The sequence below is a fragment of the Canis lupus genome, chromosome 12 (assembly GCF_003254725.2).
Source record: "Canis lupus dingo isolate Sandy chromosome 12, ASM325472v2, whole genome shotgun sequence".
Classification (NCBI taxonomy): Eukaryota; Metazoa; Chordata; class Mammalia; order Carnivora; family Canidae; genus Canis; species Canis lupus.
This window is the reverse complement of record NC_064254.1, coordinates 67,637,928-67,650,671: the sequence shown is the minus strand read 5'-3', so window position 1 is coordinate 67,650,671 and position 12,744 is coordinate 67,637,928. Positions and strand designations below refer to the sequence as shown.

Sequence of the window (12,744 nt, the reverse complement as noted above, 5' to 3'; positions counted from 1 at the left end):
AACAACGAACTGACCCAAGAGTGTGTGGGTGCTTGGGAAACCTTCCCAGTATGGGGAAATCCCGTGATAACTGAATTTGGAAGGCCAAAGAGTGAGCCAGACAGAAAAGTGATTTGTAGTTTAGTAAGATGAGTGGTAAATACATAGAATAGAGGTAAAAAAAAGTAATAAACTGAGAGATTGGGAGGAGATTTTAGTTCTTGTTTGGGCTGGATGAATTCTAAAAGTATATAAAAAGTTTTTTTTATACCTTGGGAGGAACTAGAAAGGATTAGGGTCTGAAAATAAAAATCTGTAAGGTGGGAATGGTGTCTTTTCCTTATGAGTTGTGAGGATTAAAGAAGATGATGGTTTTATACTGTAAGTATTATGTGTTAATCCTGTTACCATGAATTTTTTAACATGAAATTTTGATGATCATTGGTTCTTTAGTATCTTTTTATTTCTAGGGTGTCATGAAGTCCTTAGGAACAGATTGTTCTGAATTTCTTTTTTTTTCTTCTGAAATTTTTTTTTATTTGTTTTTAGATTTTATTTATTTATTCATGAGATACACACAGAGGCAGAGACATAGGCAGAGGGAGAAGCAGGCTCCCCATGGGGAACCTGATGCAGGACTTGATACCAGGACCGTGGGATCATGCCTTGAGCTGAAGATGGAAGCTCAACCGTTGAGCCACCCAGGTGTCCCACTTCTGAATTTCTTAATTAAGTGTACACTGCATATTATAAACAAGGAAGTGGTTATAGATGTTATTAATAAGAAAATGATTATTGAGCTGTAAAAAGCAAATATTTAAAATTGATTATGGTTTTTCTGCAAAAGTAATTAGATAGTAAGGAAAGCTCTAAGTGAGAAAGTAAGAAACACTCAAAATCCCACTATCAAGTGATAATTACTTAATATTTTGGTGCATTTCCTTTCTGGTGTCTTTTCGTCCATTTGTGCTGTGTATCCAAACACATATTTGCTTTTACAAAAACAATTTACAAAAGTAAGATCATTTTACATATATAATTTTAATCTTTTTTTTTAAAGAGTTCATTTTATTTCTTTATCTTTAAAGATTTTATTTGAGAGAGAGGGTGAGAAAGCGAGTGAGTGGGGTGTGTAGAGAGAGAAGCAGACTCCCTGCTGAGCAGGGAGCCTAACTTGGGACTAAATCCCAGGACCCTGGTACCATGACCTGAGCCGAAAGCAGATGCTTAATCAACTGAGCTACCCAGGTACCCCACTATCATCATCATCATCATAATCATCATCATCATTATTACTATTTTATAACCAGGGATGTTGAGTGTCTTCATTTGTGAATTGGCTGTTGGTTTTCATCTTTGAAGTATTTCACATTCATTTCCCTTGTACTTTTTTCAATAGGCAATGTGTATGGAAATTGAGATTGGGCTTGGAATTTTATTATCAGGATTCATAATCCCATCTATACCTCTTTTTAGCTGTTTGACTTGGGCAGATTAATTATGTCTTAGTTTCCTCACCTCTAAAGTGGGGATAATGGTAGTGCTTACCTCGCAGGGTTGTCGTGAGAACTGCATGACGTGAAGAGCTTGCCACAGAGTCCGGCAGATAACAAGCACTGCTATTACTATTCATTTTTTCACCCTTTTGTATGTCTATAGGATAAATCCCTACTAGGGTAGCTGTGTTTGAAAATCGATATCACCAAATTGCTGTTTTAATAAGTTGTTCCTTTTGCACTAAAACCTGCATAATAACTCTCTGCAGTATCATATCAGTATTATGATTGTGTCCAAGCTCTGTTCTGTTTCTGCATTCATCTGTATTGTTGAGAAATCAAAAGATTCATGTATAAAATTGTATGTATTTCTAACTTTTGATTATAAAAAATTTCAAATGTACAGGAAAGTTTAAAGACATAGTCCAATTAATTATGATCACCTATATATCCACTGTCTAGACCAGGAGTTAGCAAAATTTTTTTCTGTAAAGGGTCAGATATTTCCTGTATTTCTATAAAGGCCTAGTAAATGTTTTAGATTTTGGAGGCCATACAATCTCTGTCACAAGTTCTCAATTCTGTAGTGGTAGTGAGTAAGCAGCCATCGACAACAGGTCAATGAGTGGATATGGCAGGTTCAACAGAACTTTATAAGAATAGGCACAGCTGGATTTGGCTGGGGCTGTAGTTTGCCATCCCCAGATCAAACAGCTAACAGATTGCTATATTTACTTTCTCTAAGTGTGTTTAACTACAGGGTTAAATTGCAATCATCATGGCACTTTACCCCATATTTTAATATGCATCTCCTAAAAATAAGTGCATTCTCCTGCATAACCGTAATACCATTATTACGGTTAAGAACATTATAATTTTCTTCTTTTTTAATAGAACCAAGGCTACATAATCTAGCACAAAAATTGTGAAAATGCTTAGATTTGCTCTTCAACCTTTGTAACCAATTGAACTGCTTTTATCCCTGTTCCTCTTTCCCTCTCTTATTCTTCAGGTAGAAATCTGTATTGGGTAGTGCTGTTTGCTGTTTTTATTTGACCTAATTACATAATCCAATGAAGGGAATATTTTGGTTTTTTTTTAATGTGTTCGGTTTATATTTTTAAAAGTCTGGGTTTTCTGTATTTTATTTGATTTGAAAGAGAATTATGTGTAATTTGTAAACAAATGAAGAGTTTACAGTCGCTAATTTCCATTTGATTGATGGTCCTTGTTATGTGGTAGAAGAAACTGAAGGAAGGTAAAGCCAATTATGTGCTTTTTTTTTTTTAAGATTTTATTTATTTATTCATGAGAGACACACAGAGAGAGACAGAGACACAGGCAGAAGGAGAAGCAGGTTTCCTGCAGGGTCCTGATACGGGATTTGATTTCAGGACCCCGGGATCACGCCCTGAGCCGAAGGCAGATGCTCAACCACTGAGCCCCCCAGGTGCCACCTAATTATGTGCTTTTAAAAAAGTGGCCAACTTTTGAATTATCATGCTAAAAGAAGGAGGGAAAGTAATATGGATATTCCCATTGTTTTCAAATTTAACTTTATTATGCTTTTACTTGATAAGAAGATAATGCTTCAGATAAAGCTCTTGTAGTCTGTGAAAAATTATGCTACAAGTTTATCCAGGGTCCTTGCTTTATTTTTCTCTACTTCTCCATCCCTTCCCAGATTTAGCACTCTGCATTGTCTTCTGCTCATACCATCTCTTAGGCTGTGGAAGCAAAGCATCATCATATTTTATCCTTTTAAAAACCTCAGTTTCCTTGATTAGAAGGAAATAATTTAGTGTGTTGGTATAGCTGTGGGACTGTAGGCTACAGTTAGGAATAGCATGTGCAAAATGAGATAAATAAGAGTTTATTTATTCTTTTAGATTACTGACTCAAAGGTAACTACCAGAGGGAGGCAGTTTGACTATTAGAAACAGGCTCAAAATTATTGTTACATCTCTGCAATTCTACAGAGAAGAAGCAAAATGTATAAAATTATGATAAAAAGAAACACAACAGCAAGTAATTCAGGATGGCTAGAAGGTGGGGTGGGGTTGGGGTAAAAGTAAGAACGCAGTTCTATTTTGATAGAAAAGAGCTATTGTACATTCCCTTTTCTCTTAACTAATTGTTGTTCTCTTGAATTAGTTAAGGGTATCAGTGTTCTTTGAGAAGTTGCTTCTGTTTTGGTGTGTAACTGTAAAATAGCTTTTACATTTCACAGAGTTCTTGTAGTAATCTTTAAATTTTTGTTCTGAGGAACTGGGTTTGGTGTGGGGTGAGGGGGTCACTTGGGCCAGTTATTGGCAGAGGTTTCTTGACTCTGAATTAAGGGCTGTTTAGGTCTCTGCGTAGGATCTTGCTTTTACCAGATTCTGCTATATTTTATCACCATTGGAAACAAGGCTGTAGAGGTCATGGTGTGAAACTTTGGCTCATTGTTATCTTCACATAATGCAGTGTTAACATAGACCCTGAATTCTGGGACACAGTGAAGGATCCTCAGAATCCAGTTAGCTAAAAGATTGGCTGGTTCATGGGACGGTTATGGAACGAAGGCATTTCATTCCTGGGTGAGAAAGACTTAGGTCACTAATGCTAATCTATCTAATCTCTCTTGCTTTTTCAGATTCGATTAAACAGGAACTTTCATGCAGATAAAATTTTCTGAATTTTAAAATAGTCACATAGAAGGAAATTGCACCCCCTTTTTTGGTGGTTATTCATCTTTGCATTGAACACAGTCCTCACTGTTGGGACATTTTTTATTCTAACTTCAATGTCATCATTTTAGTGCACTTCTTATTTACTTGTATATCCTTTCATGAACCTCTTATGGACTGTTGCCTGGATATACAAGTACTGTCATAGTAATACATTATTTTTGAGGTTTGAGGAGATCTGGGTAACGGTTATTGAATTACAACATAGCGTCAAATTTTCTTCTAGAGTTACTTTCTTGCTTGGTCTCTATTATTACTACTGTTTTTACCAACCCTTAAGTGAATGTAGTTACTCACCTGAGCTATTATTCTAAATAGTATATGTGTGAGAATTGGCAGGCTTTCCTTAGAGTCATGGATTGGAATTCTATAACAGATACATAGAATTTAGGAGAGACTTGGCCTCATGCAATGTTTTCTTATAGTTGCACTGGGAGGAATTAAGGAGAAATACATATTTTGCTTGCTTTTATTTATGCTTTAAAGCTTATTTCAGAAAGTTTGAATTCTGGTTCTATCAGTTGTACTCTTTATTTTTTATTATTTTTAAAAAGTAGGTTCCATGCCCAACTTGGGGCTTGAACTCACAACCCTGAGATCAGGAGTTGCATGCTCTACTGACTGAGCCAGCCAACAAACTACCCTCTCACCCACCGCACCCAATTGTGTTCCTTAAAGTTAATTTTCTCATCATTTAAAAAGTGGCTTCCTTGTACCCAACCAAAATATTATAAATAGAGATGAAGCATATGAAAGCTTAGTTAACTGGTGAGTTATTTATTGATAACTTTCTCTTGGCTCCTATATTTTATGTTTATATGTAAGAATTTAAGAGCTAGCATGTGATACACAATAGTTGTCAGAGGCAGACTTTTCTGAGTTCAGATCCTAGCTATTTAACTTTCACAGATCATGTGCTACTTAGCCTTTAAAATGAGGTGAAGAACTATCTCACAGAACTTTTATGAGGCTTAGTTGAAATTACGTATGTTTGGAATCTGGTACGTTGCTGCATAGTGGGCACTAAAAGGCACTGGCTCTTTCACTTTTACTTAAAAAAATGAGTTCATAAAAAAATGGAAAACTAAAATCTTTTGAAAGTTTCATTTTTCCTTTAAAAACTAAGAAAAAAAGTCTAAAGGCCATCTCCTTTAAGCTTTCTCATTGCAAGGAGATGGGGATAAATGCACTCTTTCAAAGACCTCATTATTCTGTGTTTTAACTGCCTACTATAATGCTTGGCACATAAGTAGTCCTCAGTATTTGTGAGAGGGATGTCTTGCAAAGAGAAAATTTTCTCTGTTGCTTTTTTTCTCTTGAACTCCTCAAAAGTTGTTTACTTATATAAGTTTACTTATCCACTCAAGATACTTGGTTTTGGAAGAGAAATGATATTTTATAGTTAAGAAAATTAACGTACGGTGTTATCAACTGGCTTGAAATCCTGATGTCATCCATCATGTCTCAGTAACAGACGCACTCCCAGCCAAGTCAGTTCCCTTTAAGTAGCTTTTCCAGAAGTCACATCCTTGACATCCACTTCCAGCTCATTGACCAGTTGTAGCAGCCTGGAAGACTGGAAAGGGTGCACTTTTGCCTGGGGACATGCTGTCCAGAATAAAACCAGGGTCTGTTACTGAGGAGAAAAGAGAGAATGGGTATATAGGCCGCCAGCAGTGTCAGGCACAAAGAGGAGTGAGAATGGAGGTGGGGAGACCAATTTAGTACAACAGCTATGTAGTAATACTCATAGTCTCTTGCAGAAGAGATTTGGTAAAGTCGATAGCCTTGAAATGCAAGAATATAAATGTTTGATAACTAAGTAGAGACGCTACTCTGCTGGGAAACCTAGAGGATTGAAGCCATTATTTTGATACCACACTGTTCAAGTTCTGGAAACAAAAATTATGCTTTAATATTTAAATCCTTGAGTTAAAAAATTCCAACTAAGCTTTTCATAAAACTAAATATCTTGGTGCTAAAGAGAATTAACACAGAAAAGAATGGCATCAATAGGAATTACATTTAAAAAGACTATATAGCATGTCTTTTTCACTGGGTAAATATACATTAAAAGGGGATTTACAGTATATTTTTTTTCTGGGAGATGAAATAATTTTATTTTTCTTCTTTATACTTCTCTTTAGATTGTATACACTTAGCACATATTACTTTTTAAAAAATGGGGTAGGGGTGCCTGGGTGGTGCAGTTGGTTAAGTGACTGACTCTTGGTTTCAGCTCAGGTCATGATCTCAGAGTCATGAGATTGAGCCCCTTGTGGGGCTCTGCACTCAGTGGGGAGTCTGCTTGAGATTCTTTGCCTCAGGTGGAGAGGCAGAGGGAGATGGAGAAAGAATTTTTTTTTTTAAGATTTTATTTATTTATTTATTCACGGGAGACACAGAGAGAGGGGCAGAGACACAGGCAGGGGGAGAAGCGGGCTCTGTGGAGGCAGCCCGATGTGGGACTCGATCCCGGGACTCCAGGATCACACCCAGGGCTGAAGGCAGGTTGCTAAACCACTGAGCCACCCAGGTGCCCCAGATGGAGAGAGAATCTTCTTAAGATTCTGTACTGAGCATGGAGCCCAACGTGGAGTTCAGCCTCATGGCCCTGAGATCACAGCCTGAGCTGAAACCAAGAGTCTGATGCTTAACTGACTGTACCACCTAGGTACCCTCACTGTAATAATTTTTAAGTGTAAAGTGGCATTAGGTACATTCATATTTTTGTATGCCATCACTACCATCCATCCACAGAACTTTTTTCATCTTGCAAAACTGAAGCCCTATACCTTTAAAGAATAACTGCTCTTTTCTCCCCTTCTCCCAGTGTCTGGCACCCACCATCCTACTTTCTTATCTTTATGAATTTGCTATTACTCCAGGTTTCTCTATAGAAGTAGGATAACATGGATTTTGCCCTTTTGTGACTTACTTATTTCATCTAGCATAATATCCTTAAGGTTAATCTATGTTGTAGTATGTGTCAGAAAAAAAATTGAAGATCTAATTTGCCTTATTAAATGATTCATGAGTCAGGGAGCATCCCATCTAGCAAGTAGAGAGGTGTGCTAAGGAGTAGAACAAAATGGAAGGTTTTTATAGGAAAGAGGGTGTGGCAAGAAAGTTCTAAGCAAAAGAGAAGAAAGGACAGTTTCAGGCAAAATCACATGCCCTTAAGGGAGTGGGCTGGGAGTCCTATTATACAGACTACCTCATCCTCCTTTGGGGGATAGAGAAGGCCCATGACACACATTACTTCATTGGTGCTGTTCAGAAAATTTCCAATTGATCAGTTAAGACACTGGAGGTCGAGGAGCGCTTGGGTGGCTCAGTTATTAAGTGTCTGACTTTGGCTCAGGTCACGATCTCAGGGTCCTGGGATTGAGTCCTGTGTTGGGCTCTGTGCTCATTGTGAAGTTTGCTTGTTCCTCTCCCTCTGTTCCTGCCCTTGTTCTCTCTCTCTCTCTCTCTCTCTCATCCAAATAAATAAATCTTAAAAAAAAAAAAAAAAAAAAAAGGCTTTGGAGGTTAGATCTGGTATTAAGCCCTGATTTACTGATTTGGAGCTTTAAACTAAGTGATGCCATTTGGGGCTGTGAATTTCTTTTTCTTTTCTTTCTTTTTTTTTTTTTTTAAATAAGATGTATTTATTTATTTGAGAGGGAGAGCAAGCGAGAGAGAGAAAGCACACGCATATGTGGGGTAGGGGTAGTGGGCAGGGGGCATGAATCCTCAAGCAGACTCCACGCTGAGCATGCAGCCTGATGTAGGGCTCAGTATCAGGACCCTGAGATCATGGCCTGAGCTGAAATCAAGCTTTGGCTGCTGAACCTACTGAGCCACCCAGTGCCCACCCTGTGATTTTCTTTTTTGGCAGTTACCCCCTGGGAGCAGACTCTTGGTTTGACTGTGAAATATGCTCAAAATTTAAGGCATTAGCACCACTTTCAGTTACTGCTCTGGAAAGTTCCCACAGTTGTTGCTGTTTCTCTGCTTAATCTCTGTGATACTCACAAGTAACATGTTAAGGTTTGCAGTTTTTAAGTCACTCATTCTCTCTGTTCGTTTTCTGAGGAGATCATTTCCTTGGTGGTTAGTGGCCACAGTCATTTAATTTAAAGCTTTTGTGAGATTATAATTTGCCAGGGAGATTATTATGGTTCTGTAAACAAGATAATTTCCAATGTTTGGAGTGCATTTTGGAGCCATGGTCCCCAAGACCCAAACAAGTCAAAATCATATAGGTCAAAGAAAGACCCACTGAAGGAGTCACCTCTTTTTAGACAAGTGGCCTGCTCAGTGATCTCAATAGTTAAGTTTCAACTTCCCCAAAAATGTTACTCTTGGTAAAGCTGGTGGTGTTGGCTCTAAGACAAACACCTCCTTGGTCAGCTAAAAGGTAATCAAGAGCTATCCTATTACCAAGACCAACTTTGGCTAGAAAGTCTAAGGATCTTTTTTGGGCAGCTATTGCTTTAGCAGCAGATTTTGCAATAATTTTAAGAATTAAGGAGAAGTTCTTGATCATGGCCTCATTACATTTATTCCTAACCAGGGAATTAGGGACCTATCAAAGGAGTGGATCTTGAATTATGACCAACTCCTGCTAGGTCCTTTTTAAATCAGCAGTGTAAATTCAGGGGAGCCTACCAGTGAGAAGTCTCATTTTTCTTATAAAAAGTTAGTGGCACAGTTAGAGTTTCTCCTAGCCTGAAATAAAAGGTGGTTCTGCTTTCTAGAAGTTACCCCCTTAACAATGGCGTGGGTGGTAAAGATGAGGGTGTTATCTTTTCAGACCAATGCCAGAGGAAAGGAAAGAAAAAGGAATAAGTTTCATGTTTAGTTAAAGTATGAAGTGTTGATCCATCGTCTAGGATGGAAACAGCCTAACTTGATGTCAACTACTTATCTTCCTAGTCAAATTGATTTGGAGGTCTTTAGTGTCTGCACAGCAGCAGGTGTCAGGTGGAGCTTTCTGTGAGATGTGTATCCGAGGTTCGATGCCTGTTAATTTTGCGGCTGTGGCAATGGTTAGGAGCCCTTGGTAAGATCCCTTGCAACGAGGTTCAAGGTCTGCCATCCCCTGATGATGTTTCTGGAGTACCCAGTCACCAGGCTCTAGACTGTGACCAACAGGATCCTTTGAATTGGGATCTCAGATGGCTTCACCTATTGATAATAGGCTTGAGCATAAGACATTAGAGACTTACAGTGGCTGTTCATACTAGCCTGAAGCAACAAGGGATCAGCAGAAGGTGGTATGCCAGTAGACATTGGTCTGCTGGTGATTTTCTTGTGGAATGAATTTGTTTTCCAAAGGGGATACTGGGAACTATCAGCAAGATCAAAAGCAATAGCTCAGTCAGGGGCATCCAGTAGTTTTGGCAAGTTTAGAAGTTTGAAGTTTGAGGATCCTATTAGTTCTTTCAACCTTGCCTGATGATTGAGGGTGATAAGGGTAATGATCATTCCAAGAAGTTTGCAAGTCTTTCATTAGGCTTGTATGATTTGTCCAGTGAAGTGGGTACCTCCATCACTGGAGATTACAGCCCCAAGTATACACAGTTTGTTTATCCATTCATCCATCAATGGAGACTTGGGTGACTTTCACTTTTTGGCTCTTATGAATAATGCTGCTATGAACATGGCATATAAATGTCTCTTTGAGAATCCCTGCTTTGAATCCTTTTGGCTATATACTTGGAAGTGGAATTGCTGGATAATATGGTAATTCTATTTTTAATTTTTTTGGGGAACTGCCATGCCGTTTTCTATTGCAACTGCACCATTTTACATTTTCACCAACAGTACACAGGAGTCCCAATTTCTCCACATCCTCACCTTATTTTCCTCCTTTAAAAAAAATTGATAGTAGCCATCTTAATGGGCATGTGGTACTATCTCATTATGTTGATTTTTTAAGCTTATAAAATGTTTAAGAGCGAGTTAAATAATAGCATGGCAGCAATTTTATTTATTTATTTATTTAAAAAGATTTATTTATTTATTTTAGAGAGGGAGAGAAAAAGAACAGGAGGAGGAACAGAGGGAGACAAACAGACTCCCAACTGAGCAGGGAATCCAATGCAGGGCTCAATCTCAGGACCCTGAGATCACAACCTGAGTGGAATTAAGAATCAGATGCTTAACCGACTGAGGCACCCAATCATTCCTATTTATTTATTTTTAAGTATGCTCCACGCCCAATCTGGAGCTTGAACTCACAACTCTGAGATCAAGAGTTGCATGCTCTACTGACTGACCCAGCCAGGTGCCCCACATAGCAGCAATTATAAAAATTGGGGCAAAATCACTCAATCTTGCTACTCTAACACAAATATCATTTTAATGTTATTTGGATATGTATGACCATATATATAATTACTCATGACTGGGCTTGTAAGCATTTCCCATTTTTGTAAAACATATTTTGTACAACAATCATATGAATTTTAATTTTCCAGAAAAATGTTGCAAATGCTGAGAAATCTATTTGGCATGATTGGCTCCATTGGATTCAATTGAACATTTATGAATAAATTGAACATTTATAATTGTGTGGTTTATTCCATAGAGAAAAGTGCCTGGTTTGTATGGTTTTAATTCCACAGACTGGATGATACAGTGGCTAAGAATGTGGTTCTTGAAGTAGTCTGTTTGAATTGCACATCGGCTGCTTCTGGCTATGTTTAAGCAAATTTCTTAAGGTCTTGTGTCTCAGTTTCTTTATTTGTAAAGTGAGGATAATACGTCAAAGTTGTGAAGACCAAAATGACTTAATACCTGTGGAGCTCTTAGAATCGTGCCCGGCACATCATACATTCCAGAGAAGACTTTGCTGCCATTATTGTTTTATCAGGTGGGATTTTACCTGTTTGGTTTTTAGAAATATATGCAGCATGTAGGTACTTAGTGTGTCTCAGATCTTGTCAGTTAGACTGTCACAAACAGCACATTAGAGGCTGGTGCAGTCTAAGATTTTTTGGGGGGTTTAAGAGAAGATGAATCTGAGGCAGTGCTGGGCAAAGTGCTAAATTAATACTATGATACAGCCCTCTCTTGGGGACTGTGACCTTTCTGGCTGCCATTTCGCCCCGACTGCTACTCTAGGCTCTTTTGGCCAGTTCAACCTTTTTGCTTTTGGCCTTCCTTCCCCATCTAGTTCCCCAAATTACTTGGACCTCACACTCTATATTGCCTCTACACGACAACTTTTATTAAATTGTTAATTTAAGTCAAGTGCACTGATTTGAATTTTTTACAAAATATAGCTGTGATTTTTTTTTAAATTTATTTATTTATTCATGAGAGACACAGAGAGAGGCAGATACACAGGCAGAGGAAGAAGCAGCCTCCCTGCAGGGAGCCCAATGTGGGACTCGATCCCAGGACCCTGGGATCACGCCCTGAGCCAAAGGCAGATGCTCAACCACTAAGCCACCCAGGCGTCCCTATAGCTGTGGTTTTTAATATCTTATTTCTCTTGCTCTTCAGTATAAATCTGTGAGATGGTGAACAACTCATTGAACAACCCTGGTTGTACCGAGAGATGAAGTGGCCTACCTGATGTTGCAAAGCAACTGAATGATTGGAACTTGAACTCAAGCCACCTGAGTTTAGGGACAGTGTTTTGTGATACTATGTTTCTTCCTATGTTTCTTCTTTTCGACTTACTCATTGACATTTTTAAGGATTTCTAAATATCACGAAAAGATAGCATGTGCCCCTCTTTTAAATTTAATAGCCAGTAGAATTTATCTGATTCCTGTTCTCATAGTCTGCATTTTGTCTTTTATCCCTATTGTTGGAAAAGAATGAGATGAAAATCTGAGTTCTAAATATTTTACCTGATGAAATCCTTAAGTTTTTACATGGATGTTTCCTGAAGAGCTTTTCATGTTTCATGCTTATATTTATTTTATAATATTGGAACAAGGTAGATTTCCCCTTTACTGCCTGCATTATGTATCAACCTGGCTCATTTCAAAATTACTGTCAGCCTTGGCATCAGAATATCTTTTTGTTTCTACTTTCCCCTTTTTCCTCTACCTTGTCCTCTTCCAGGTCTGTTTCTAATTGTTGTATATTCCCCATCTGACGTCATAGGAAATAATTTACCTTGAGGTGTAGGGTCTATCACACTCCATTTTGTGAAGAATATTTTTCTGCTTAATTTCTTTTATATTCCTTATGTGTGTGTGTGTGGATTAGCTCGTCACATAATTTAATTTTTAATTAATTAATTTTTAAGTAAGTTTCTACACCTGAGATCACAACTTACAACCCTGAGATCAAGAGTCCTATGCTCCAGCAACTGAGCCAGCCAGGCGCCCCACCTCTCATAACGTAATTTTAAACATTAAATTGCTATTTTGACTATATATGAATTCATAATTTGTTGCTCTTTTAATATTTCAGATAGTTTCAATCACTTCTTTTGGTGAGAGTATATACTCATTAAGACTCAATTTTGTTCTTTTCACGTAACTAAGTAATATATAATGAACTCTGAATATTAATCATATATTGTGGAT

General features: G+C 37.9%; 1 protein-coding gene across 10 annotated transcripts in view; it reads left to right on the top strand.

The window, feature by feature from the left end:
• The window catches only part of CDK19 (cyclin dependent kinase 19), a 158,262-nt gene that overhangs the window by 26,769 nt on the left and 118,749 nt on the right, over window positions 1–12,744 (top strand). The gene's annotated exons all lie outside the window — the stretch shown is intronic.